Source organism: Lynx canadensis, chromosome B4 (genome assembly GCF_007474595.2).
Source record: "Lynx canadensis isolate LIC74 chromosome B4, mLynCan4.pri.v2, whole genome shotgun sequence".
Lineage (NCBI taxonomy): Eukaryota > Metazoa > Chordata > Mammalia > Carnivora > Felidae > Lynx > Lynx canadensis.
The window spans coordinates 100,112,915-100,124,584 of record NC_044309.1 but is presented as its reverse complement, the minus strand read 5'-3'; the positions used below and the strand labels follow the sequence as shown (position 1 = coordinate 100,124,584).

Genomic DNA, 11,670 nt, shown 5'->3' with positions numbered 1-11,670 from the left:
GCACCTATGGATAAAGTTAGGCGTAAAAAAGAGTATGGCCAGATCCACCTGGGGGCAAAGGGGGTTGGGAATGCCATCATGGAGAGGGTCATCTCTGAGCTGGGGGTTAAAAGGAGGTAGGTATGGAGGCCATTCCAGGCAGTGGTGGCAACATAACCAAGGGTTGGACAAGACAAAATCGCAGGCCTTTTGGTATGGCTAGGACAGAAAGCTGACTGTTATGGAAAGAATCTGGCAAGAATTGAAAGCGAAGCAGTAGGCAGGGCCTAGGGAATGTAGGTTTGTTCCAGGGACTTAAGCAGTGAAAGGACAAAATGAGATCTGCCTTTTAGAAAGCTCTCTAAGCAGGGTGGAGGGGAGATGAGAGAGAGGTTAGAAGAGGAAGTTGTTGCCATAATCCCTGTGACAGAGAAGGCCAGTATGAACTACCAGGGATAACAGAAAGGAAAGGGGCAGTGTTGATCTGTAGAGTCAATTATGGCCATAGAGTCCTTAGTGATATGACCTCCGAGCAGCTAGTCTACCTCTTCTCTCTTCGCCCTGTGCCTCACCCTCCACATCCAGTTATGGTAACTGCTTGTGGTTTGCCACACACACTGAGTGTGCTCTTTTTTAGTGCTGTGCCCTCTGCTTGAAATGCTCTTCCCCTTACCCCAATTTTTTTCCCTAGATGAGAGCCATCATCTCTTCTAAGGAAACTCCTCTGATCCCCCCACCCCCATATCCTAAACTTCCTTCTCCACTTATTTTCATCTGATGTCGTACATCCTCTGATATCAGAATCTTCCCTCATCTTCTCGCACCACAATGAATCTCTGAACATTAACTGTACTTCTTTTCTGATCCAGTTACTCAGTACTTAACATATATGAGCTTTTCTTTTTAATGTACTTTTCATTTGGATGGTTTTTAGTTCTTAGCTCCTCAATTAAATTGGAACCCCCTGAGGGCAAAGTAAATATCTTTCTGGTATTTGTTTGTTTGTTATTATAGGGGAGGAAAGCTATTATCATCCCTGACTATACACTGTACTTAGCAAATAGTTTCAAAATGCTTATTGACTCTGTCTCTCTTACACACACACACACACACACACACACACACACACACTTTTAACTATCCTAATTATATTGGATATTTTATGTGGTCCATGTCACAAGAGTAGATCACAGGTAAGATCATGTTATAATGAAATTCTTTCCCATTCTTTCATTTATATGTATGTGAAAGTCTGCACAGGGTCCAGAACAAACATATGCTATACTACTACGGAGTGACTTGTGTCTTCCCCAAATTTCTGTGTTGAAGCCCTAACACCAATGTGACCGTACTTGGAGATGGGGCTTTTAGGAGATGATTAAGGCTAAATGAGGTCATAAAGGTGAAACCCTCATCTGGTAGGACTGAAGATATAAGAGGAAAATTCTCGCTTTCTCTTTCTCCATACACATGCATTATGGAAAGGCCATGGGAAGGCACAGTGAGAAGGGGGACATCTGGAATCCAGGAAGAGAGCTCTCACCATAACCTGACCATGCTAATGCCCTGATCTCAGACTTCTAGCCTCCAGAACTGTGAGAAAATAAATTGATATTGTTTAAACCACCCACTCTATAGTATTTTGTAATGCCAGCCTGAGCTGACTAATACATATGCCAAAGTTAGGGCTGTCAGAAAATTTCAGTATAAGGAATCTCAGACTGTGCAGAGCCTTTGTCACAAGGAGTCCATTTGAAAAATAATACTGGATGTTAAATGTTATCACATTTTCGCAATCTGGCAATTCACAGCTTATACATTCAACACAAATAACAGCAGATAATACGGTCTTAGATGAGAAAAGCAAAGTTTTAAGTATAAACTCTCAAATAGTAGTTAATGAACATGCTTGAGGAAAAAAATGACAGAAAGTTCTTGATAAGACAGTTAATTCAAACGTACTCTTTCCTTGAATGTCAGACTACGGTTTCATTCTCCCTAAACGACAGCAATCAATTCCTAGTGGATAATAGGACATTTTTTTTAATGTTCAAGATATTGTAAAAGAGGCCATAGTTCTCATGGAAGAGCATCATAGATATAGATATCCAAGGCCACACAGAAAATAAGTGATACTGGAAAGCTGAAACTCCATCTCAGCACTAATTAAAACCATTCTCTTGGGTGTACTTCCACAGGGAAAAAGAAAATGAAAGAAAAGACATCTCAAAAATTTTCTTTCTGTGGACCACTTAAATTCTTGGTAGAATTCTTGGTAGAATTTCTGATGTAAATGTGCCGTAGAGGTTATCTAGCCACAGAAAACAGAAATGCTTTTTATAATACTCCCGTCAGATACTGCAACATCCTTGTCTTGAATATGCCCATGACAGCCAACTCCTCATCTTCTAAGTCAGCCAATTCCATTGTTAAACACCAAAATCTTAGGATCTTAAACATAATCAAAACATGTTTCAAAAAGAAAACAACCTTCTTCTGCAAATTCCTTCTGAAGTAAGATAAAATGATAATTAAGTGGCTGCTACATCTCCACAAATGCCCTTCAAATGTTTAGAGAGTGCAACAACAGTAATGCCCAGGTTAAACATAGCCTATTCCTTCTCTACCCTCTTGGCCTAACTCTTTTGTATACACCTTTATGTTCATTTTGTAGTTTTATTATGGTAGGGAAAAATTAAGCCTATAAACTATCACTTTAATAAATGAGACTATAAAAATGATTAATAGCTTTTAAAATTATTGTCAGTAGAACTCAGCCACCCCCCCCCCCTTTTTTTAAAGTAAATTTGCAGAGAAAAATGAGAAACATGCAATGGACTGCCATGGGAGAAGGGAGAGTCTTGCTTTCTCTTCTTTCGAGCTTTTCCCTTGATTATTAATTTCTCAGATGGGCTACAGAACAACTCCACATGAGGGGTGGGAACAGGGGAAGAACAAAGATCCCCTGCAAAATGAACACAGGAGTGAACTATCCCACTGGATTCTCAGAGGAGTCCAGGAATCCAAAAAGGTTAAAAATCACTGAGAGAAAAAGCCTTCAATAAACCCGAGACTCTAGAATGGAAAGGGTTAAATGTATTAACCGTCACCTAGTTGGTTTAGAAATAGAAATAAGGAGTTTTCATTGGACTTTCAACCTCTGTAGACAATGGAAGGTGTTCGTTTAATGGTTCTAAAAACCACTTCCTGACAAGCAGTGGGCTGCAACGCTTGCTCACAATAGTCTCCATTTCCCACACAAGCCGCTGAGAAAATCCTGATTTCCGTGGACTGTTTCTGAGGAGTGCCATTATATTACAGTTGAGAAAAGGAGTGGGAGGGAGGAGGAAAACACTGCTTTCAATTCTCTTACAATCTATTTTTAACACGCCTGAGAAGGTTTTGAGCTATTAATGTAATGAGTCTAGATTCAAAAACAAAACAGAGCAGTAGGGCAGGAAAGGCACAGTGTGGAGGGAGCGATGGCTGGTTCCTTCAGGATGCCAACAGCTGTTTCAATATCAAATGGATGTTTACAATAATCATCACCATATACTTAATCGGAGGAAATCTTGATAAAAAGCAAATGTGTCATATGAATCAGCTAGCCTTCCCCTGATATTATTTTTTCACAGTCTATGGTGGTGTTTCATAACTCTCTGCTGCCCATCCACTGAATTTTATGTTTTACATGCTTATCAGGGGAAATTTCTAGATCCTCCAACCCAGTGGTGCTCTAAGTTTTTTTGGTGGTATTTTTTTTCTTGAAAAAATAAAATATGCAGATTTGATCACCCTGGTTGGGATTCAGGAATGGTATTGCATGCTGTAAGTGTCAAAGAATACCTTGAGCCAGTGTAGCACTATTTAAGGTCAAGACGTACCAAATTTTATGATGCTGTAGTATCTATACAGTAATGCTCTGATGTTATATTTCAAAATGACAATGCAATCAACAGCCATCATTTAGTAGAAAGCTGAGAATCTTAGGCATAATAGTTTTTAATTATTTTTTGCAAGTTCTCCCTCTCTTCATTTTCCAGAAGTCCAGCATGCCAGCCTGCCTACTGGTTAACTAAACAAGTATTATGAACATTTTAATGATAGTATTAGTAGTACCAAGAGTACCAGCTCAATTTGTTAAGTGCTCAATAGTGATCCAATACTGAACACTCTATAAAAGACATCTCATTTAATTCTTGTTTTTTTTTCCATTTAAAAATGATAAAAGTAAGGTTCAGAAAAGTTAGTTACTTAACAAGGCAATATTGTTAGTAAGTGGAAGAGCTGCAATTCAAATCAAATTCATCTTACTCCAAGTCACCATGTTCTTAACTCCTAAGTTATATTACCTTCATCCATAGTCCTGGTACAGCCTGTGAATCACAAGAAACTCATTGGAGCAAGATAAACTACTTTCCTCTTAGAAAAACTTACCTGGTGCTGGGACTCGGAATTTACTGCTCAGCCTCTCCAATCTTCCAATTGAGGTGAAAATGGAAAGAGAAAGTGGGATAGGTGAATGGAGGAAACACATCATCCAATGACTTTCTTCCATGCTGCATAGCCAGCATCTTCTTTTTCCGTGGTCATTTTAGTCTTGAAGCTATCGTTCACTCTAGGGAGAGAAAACTTCATGCAATTACTCCAGCTCCTCAGAAAGGTGTTTAATAATCTGCCAAACACCCAACCATACTACTAGTATCATGAATGCTATGATTGTATCAGCATACTGACTGGTACCGTAGAGAACAATGACACTTCTTAACCAAGGTTTATTTATCCGATTCTTTAACGTACCTTTATCATAAATGTATAGGTACAATAAGGGGCACCTGGGTTGGTTCAGTTGATTAAGCATCCGACTCTTGATTTCAGCTCAGGTCATGATCTCATGGTTTGTGGGGTCAAGCCTTGAGTCGGCTCCCTGCTGATAGCATGGAGCCTGCTTGGAGTTCTCTCTCTTCTCTCTCACTGCCCCTCCCAGTGCTTGTGCACTCTCTCTCTCTCTCTCTCAAAATTAATGAATATTTTTTCAATGTATAGGTACAATAAAATAATTCATTAAAATGTCTTAAAAGTGAAATAAAGGATGATTTGAAAAAATGAAGTTTGCTCAGATTCATACAGAGACTTATGAAATGGATTTCTGGGTTGTGAGTCTCAGTTTTTGTGTCCAGTATGTCCCTAGATTCTGGCTGTTATACCCAGACTCAATTTTCAACTCTCAGCTTATCAACATTCTCCTCTTGACCCACTTGCCTTCTTTTTTGAACCATCTTTTCCCTATAGATCCTATGCTAGGACAAAAATCATGATTACTGATAAATGGACGATCTCAATAATACTAAAATGAGCAGGAAAAAACCCTGAAATATCTATGTCTAGTGAAAACAATTTTTTGTTAAATAAAGTTTTATTTTTATGAAATAAATCATATATACTTATTTTGAATAATTTGGAAAATACAGAAAATATAAAGAAAAAACATCCATAGTCGCAGAAACTAGAGATAACTATTAAATTTTTCTGTACTTATTTTTGATATTTTAATGTACATATTAGTTCATGCATTCATTTAACAAAAAATATTGAGTACCTACTGTGCCAGGCAACGTTCTGGGTGTTGAAGATACAGCAGTAAAGAAAATAGCAAAAAATTCCTACTTAATGGAGCTTATATTGTAGTTGGGGAAGACAGATGATAACCCCACAAATGAGTAAATTATATGGAATATTAGAAGATGGCAAATACTCTGGAGAAAAATACCAGGGAAGAGGGAGAAAGTGTATTGGGCTGGAATGAGAGTTGTCATTTTAATTAGGGTGAGTCAGTCACTACGAAGATGACATTTTAACAAAGGATAAGAGACAAAGCCATACAGATATTTCACAGAACAACCTCAAAGTAACATGGAATACAACAATAAGCCTTTTTTTCTTGCTCAGTTTTGGTGGTGACCTGTAGTAGCTTTGTTTCAGATAGCTGTCACTGGAGTAGTTATCCGCCATATATCTCCTATTCTTCTCCTGAGACCGGTGGGATTATTGAGGGCCCGCCTTTTTCATGACAATGGCAGAAGCCTAAAGAGCAAGAGCCACAACTCAAGCATATTTTAAGCACTGGCTTGCATCGTGCCTGCTAACAGATCACCAGTCAAAACAAGTCATATGGCCAAGCCCATGGTTAAAGTGCAGAGAAGTACTCACATGGAAAGGTAAAGATAAGGGAAGAAAGTGAATCTTTTTTTTTCAATATATGAAGTTTATTGTCAAATTGGTTTCCATACAACACCCAGTGCTCATCCCAAAAGGTGCTCTCCTCAATACCCATCACCCACCTCCCCTCCCTCCCACCCCCCCATCAACCCTCAGTTTGTTCTCAGTTTTTAAGAGTCTCTTATGCTTTTGCTCTCTCCCACTCTAACCTCCTTTTCTTTTTTCTTCTTTTTTTTTTCCTTCCCTAAATGTCCATCAACTGATGAATGGATAAAGAAATTGTGGTTTATATACACAATGGAGTACTACGTGGCGATGAGAAAGAATGAAATATGGCTCTTTGTAGCAACGTGGATGGAACTGGAGAGTGTGATGCTAAGTGAAATAAGCCATACAGAGAAAGACAGATACCATATGTTTTCACCCCTATGTGGATCCTGAGAAACTTAACAGAAACCCATGGGGGAGGGGAAGGAAAGTGAATCATTTTAAACAATAATATAATCTATGACAATACTCTCTATTTTGTTTACAATTATTCATATTACTCTCATATGCAAGTAGTACTCATATGTCATGTCAAGTCCCCCCCCACCAATCTCATCCATTGATAACATTAGACTCAAAGTCAAGGATCTTATGACCTACATCAGGTCTACACATGCCTTCTCTTGATTCAAAGACCCACAATCTAAATAGACAAATTACCTCCTTTACCTCATCCAAAATACAATAATGGACCAAGGATTGGATAACTACAATAAACAGTCCCATTTGAAAAAGGGGAGGATGAGACGCATAAAGCAATCAGCAGTCCATTAGCAGTTCTTGAAAGCCCATGTACATGTATTGCCATGTCCCTCTGAGGGAAGATGTTGCTTGATTCGGCCTAAATCCTGATTCTTAGAAGTTTCTACCTAGTCCACTATTCTCAAGAACTGCTGACAAAGCCCTCTGTGGGTGAGACTGAGATCCTTTCTTTTACATTCTCTTCCTTGGCCATTTCTCAAAAGGACATTGGAGAAGATATCATTCTTGAATCCTGACTCACTTTCTCAGCCTGCTTCCTGCCTAAAGAAAGTTGAGAGGTCACTTTGTATCTCATATAGTCTCAGTCTCTTTTAGTCCAGGCTGGGGTTGTTTTACCAATACAGTTTTCTCAAAGATTGGTGTATTTGACTCCAACCAAGGCCATTTGTCAAAACCACATCCACAGTTCTTTCTGAGATGCATCTTTCTTCTTAGACTCAATTATATATACTTTAGGCACATTGGCTTCTGTGAAACATACTTAATGCAATATAATAATAATCATTTATTTCTCAATCATAAGATCTCAGGTCGGTGAGGCAGCTCTGCTTCATTGTGCAGAATCCCATTATGGGGCAGCTGGGGTGGCTTTGCTCCATGTATCTTTTATTCCCCTCCTGGAACCAGCAGGCTACTAAGAGGTCATATTTCACTCATGACAATGGAAGGCAATGCAAGCATGGCCTCCAAGTGCAACTTAGAAGGGAATGAAAGGGTGGAAAAGGCACGCAGATACTTAACCTCTTTATCCCAGATTTGGCAAATTGCTTCAGCTCCTGTTCTGCTTCACCAAAACCAGTGATGTGGGTCCACATAGCTGAAAAAGAGTCGAGTAATCTCTGGCTAGGAAGCTGTGTCCCAACAACTCTACTCTGGGAAAAGGAGCTCAAATCTTTGGAACTTAGTGAACCTTTTCTGCCACAATGAAGAAATGTTTCATTACACAGCCTTATGTAGAAGAAAACATATGATAAAATATATAAGGTCTGAGGTCACTTCCATGATTTATACAGAGAACTCATTGGTGGAAGGAGACAGATGTAGATGCAGTTCTAGATCTAAATAAATTGAGAAAAAATCTGCAATTCTAAAACAGTGGTTATCAGTTCATAGTAAGGTTGCAGGTAGTTTTATTTTTTCATATTATACAGGTATGAAAGATTTATTCTTTTTGAAATTAAGTGTAATTTTTATGATGAGAATATAATAAAGTTCTATAAAAAGATCAAACAAATTTCTTTTTTAGAATATGGTGATATTTGCTGCTTTCTCTGAAGATCTATAGAACAACATTGCCATTATTTTTTCCCTTTTTCCTTTAAAAAATTTCCTTCTGAAAAAAAAAAGTACCCATTTTTAATTTCTGTCATCTCTTTGGGAAAGTTGATCATGGTTCGATTTTTGCAAAATTCTCACAGAACCCTACATTACTCTGGATATTTTGATAGTTGAGGGCATTACCTTTTGGTACACAAAAAGAGCAGGGATACTAGGTTTTTTTCCCTGTCATTTTAGAAGGAACTAATTCAGGTGGCCTTGGCGTCAAGTCCTATGTCAGCAGATATGCTCCCAAGAGACAGAAGAGTTCAAGGCACGTGGAAATTAATATTCTAATCTTTCACTAGTAGGTCTCTACTCTGAGTAGATTCACACTGACAAACAGTCACTGTCAACTTACATTTAGTCATCCCTACTCACAGAAAAGACTGCATGTGTTCCACCCAACTATTCGCTTAAGTTGTTTCTCATGAGGGTAATTTGTAAACTATACTTCATGTATTTTTTTTATAAATGATTTCTCTGCAGTAGTGAAACTGAAGGTTTCAATCATAAAAAGCCTCAAATAAATAATTAAGGGTGTTTTTTTTTGTTTTATTCTATATTTTACTTGCCCAAATCTAATTTTTTAGGCCCAGTCTTATTTTTCTGTCCCAGAACACTTGCCAATGATCTCCTATAAGAATAATTATTTACATAGTATTATAAAGTGTGAGGGTTGGGACAGGTGGGGGTTTAAAACAAATTAGCAGCAGTCCATTAGCAGTAGGAGGTTAACATCTAATTGGGAAAATAAAGCATTTGTAGAAAATTACTTAGAAACTATAATAATACAAAGAAATAAAAGGCATCTAAATCGGCCAGGAGGAGGTCAAATTTCCACTCTTCCCAGATGACATACTACTCTATATGGAAAACCTTAAAGATTCCACCAAAAACCTGCTAGAAGTGATCCATGAATTCAGCAAAGTTGCAGCATATAAAATCAACACACAGGAATCATTCCTATACACCAACAATGAAGCGACAGAAAGAGAAATCAAGGAATAGATCCCATTTACAGTTGGACAAAAAAAACCATAAAATACCGAGGAATGAATCTAACCAAAGAGGTGAAAAATCTATACACTGAAAACTATAGAAAGCTTATGAAAGAAATGGAAGAAGGCAAAAAAAATGGAAAAAGATCCCATGCTCCTGGATAGAAAGAACAAATATTGTTAAAATGTCAATACTACCCAAAGCAATCTACATATTCAATGCAATCCCTATCAAAGTAACACCAGCATTCTTCACAGAGCTAGAACAAATCATCCTAAAGTTTATATGGAACCAGAAAAGATGCCCAATAGCCAAAGCGAACTTGAAAAAGAAAACCAAAGCAGGAGGCATCACAATCCCAGACTTCAAGCTATACTACAAAGCTGTAATCATCAAGACAGTATGGTACTGGCACAAAAACAGACACTCAGATCAATGGAACAGAATAGAGAACCCAGAAATGGACCCACAAACATATGGCCGCCTAATCTTTGACAAAGCAGGAAAGAATATCCCATGGAATAAAGACAGTCTCTTCAGCAAGTGGTGCTGGGAAAACTGGACAGTGACATGCAGAGGAATGAACCTGGATCACTTTCTTACACCATACACAAAAATAAACTCAAAATGGAGGAAAGACCTCAAAGTCAGACAGGAAGCCATCAAAATCCTCAAGGAGAAACCAGGCAAAAACCTCTTTGATCTTGGCCACAGCAACTTCTTACTCAACACGTCTCTGGAGGCAAAGGGAACAAAAGCAAAAATGAACTACTGGGACCTCATCAAAATAAAAACTTCTGCACAGCGAAGGAAACAATTGGCAAAACTAAAAGGCAACTGACAGAATGGGAGAAGATATTTGCAAACGACGTATCAGATAAAGGGTTAGTATCCAAAATCTACAAAGAACTTATCAAACTCAACACCCAAAAAACAAATAATCCAGTGAAGAAATGGGCAAAATATATGAATAGACACTTCTCCAAGGAAGACATCCAGATGGCCAACTGACACATGAAAAAATGCTCCACATCACTCATCATCAGGGAAATACAAATCAAAACCACAATGAGATACCACCTTACACCTGTCAGAATGGCTAACATTAACAACTCAGGCAACAACAGATGTTGGGGAGGATGTGGAGAAAGAGGATCTCTTTTGCATTGTTAGTGGGAATGCAAGCTGGTGTAGCCACTCTGGAAGACAGTATGGAGATTCCTCAAAAAACTAAAAATAGAACTACCCTATGATGCAGCAACTGCACTACTAGCATTTATCCATGGGATACAGGTGTGCTGTTTTGAAGGGATACATACACCCCATGTTTATAGCAGCACTATCAACAATAGCCAAAGTATGGAAAGAGCACAAATAGCCATCAATGGATGGATGGATAAAGTAGATGTGGTATATATATATATATATATATATATATATATATATATACACACACAATGGAGTATTACTCGGCAATCAAAACGAATGAAATCTTGCCATTTGCAACTACACGGAGAAAGACAAAAATCATATGATTTCACTGATATGAGGACTTTAAGAGACAAAACAGATGAACATAAGGGAAAGGAAACAAAAATAATATAAAACAGGAAGGGGACAAAACAGAAGAGACTCATGGAGAACAAACTGAGGGTTGCTGGAGGGGTTGTGGGAGTGGGGTTGGGCTAATCGGGTAAGGGGCACTAAGGAATCTACTGCTGAAATCATTGTTGCACTATATGCTAACTAATTTGGATGTAAATTTTAAAAAATCAAAAATACAATTAAAAAAAAGAAACTATAATAATATTATTATCAATGTGTTCACATTCCATGTGATACAAAAGCAAGAAATCTCCCTCATTGAGCTCCCAGTCTGAATTATCCAAAATTCGTGAGGTTCACATAGTGCCAAAAGGGATCTGTCTGCCTTCTCCTCCCTGCTGAAGAGATCATTTATATCTGCAACATGTATCATGGCTAATGATGTGTACTCCAGAGAAAGACTACCTGGGTTTGAATTCTAGTTCTGTCACTTTATAGATTGAGTAATTTTCTACCTTGCTTGGCTTCAGTGCCTTGCCTATCAAGTATGTAGTGAGAATTAAATAAGTTAACTCATGTAAAAGCTTAGAACAGTGAATCATAATAAGTGTGTGATCGATGTCAACTATCGATAGGTTGCTTCTAGCTGCCACATGGTGTTATTGTTGAAACTTGGGGCACCAGCGTTGCAGCTTTGACTTAACAGCTCTTCAAAGATCACTCCCAGTCACCTCACAGAAAAACAGCCAGCATTCACAATGTTTGATTAGAAATGGATCAGATAGTTACCCTTCAAAG

The 11,670-nt window shown here is 38.1% G+C and overlaps 1 long non-coding RNA gene across 1 annotated transcript in view; it reads right to left on the bottom strand.

Moving 5' to 3' along the window:
• Window positions 1-4,421: 4,421 nt before the first annotated feature.
• LOC115518249 overlaps window positions 4,422-11,670 on the bottom strand; it is an 89,328-nt gene continuing 82,079 nt past the window's right edge. The window contains exon 3 of the long non-coding RNA XR_004343820.1: window positions 4,422-4,597. This is a non-coding gene — a long non-coding RNA (uncharacterized LOC115518249). The remainder of the gene's footprint in view (window positions 4,598-11,670) is intronic.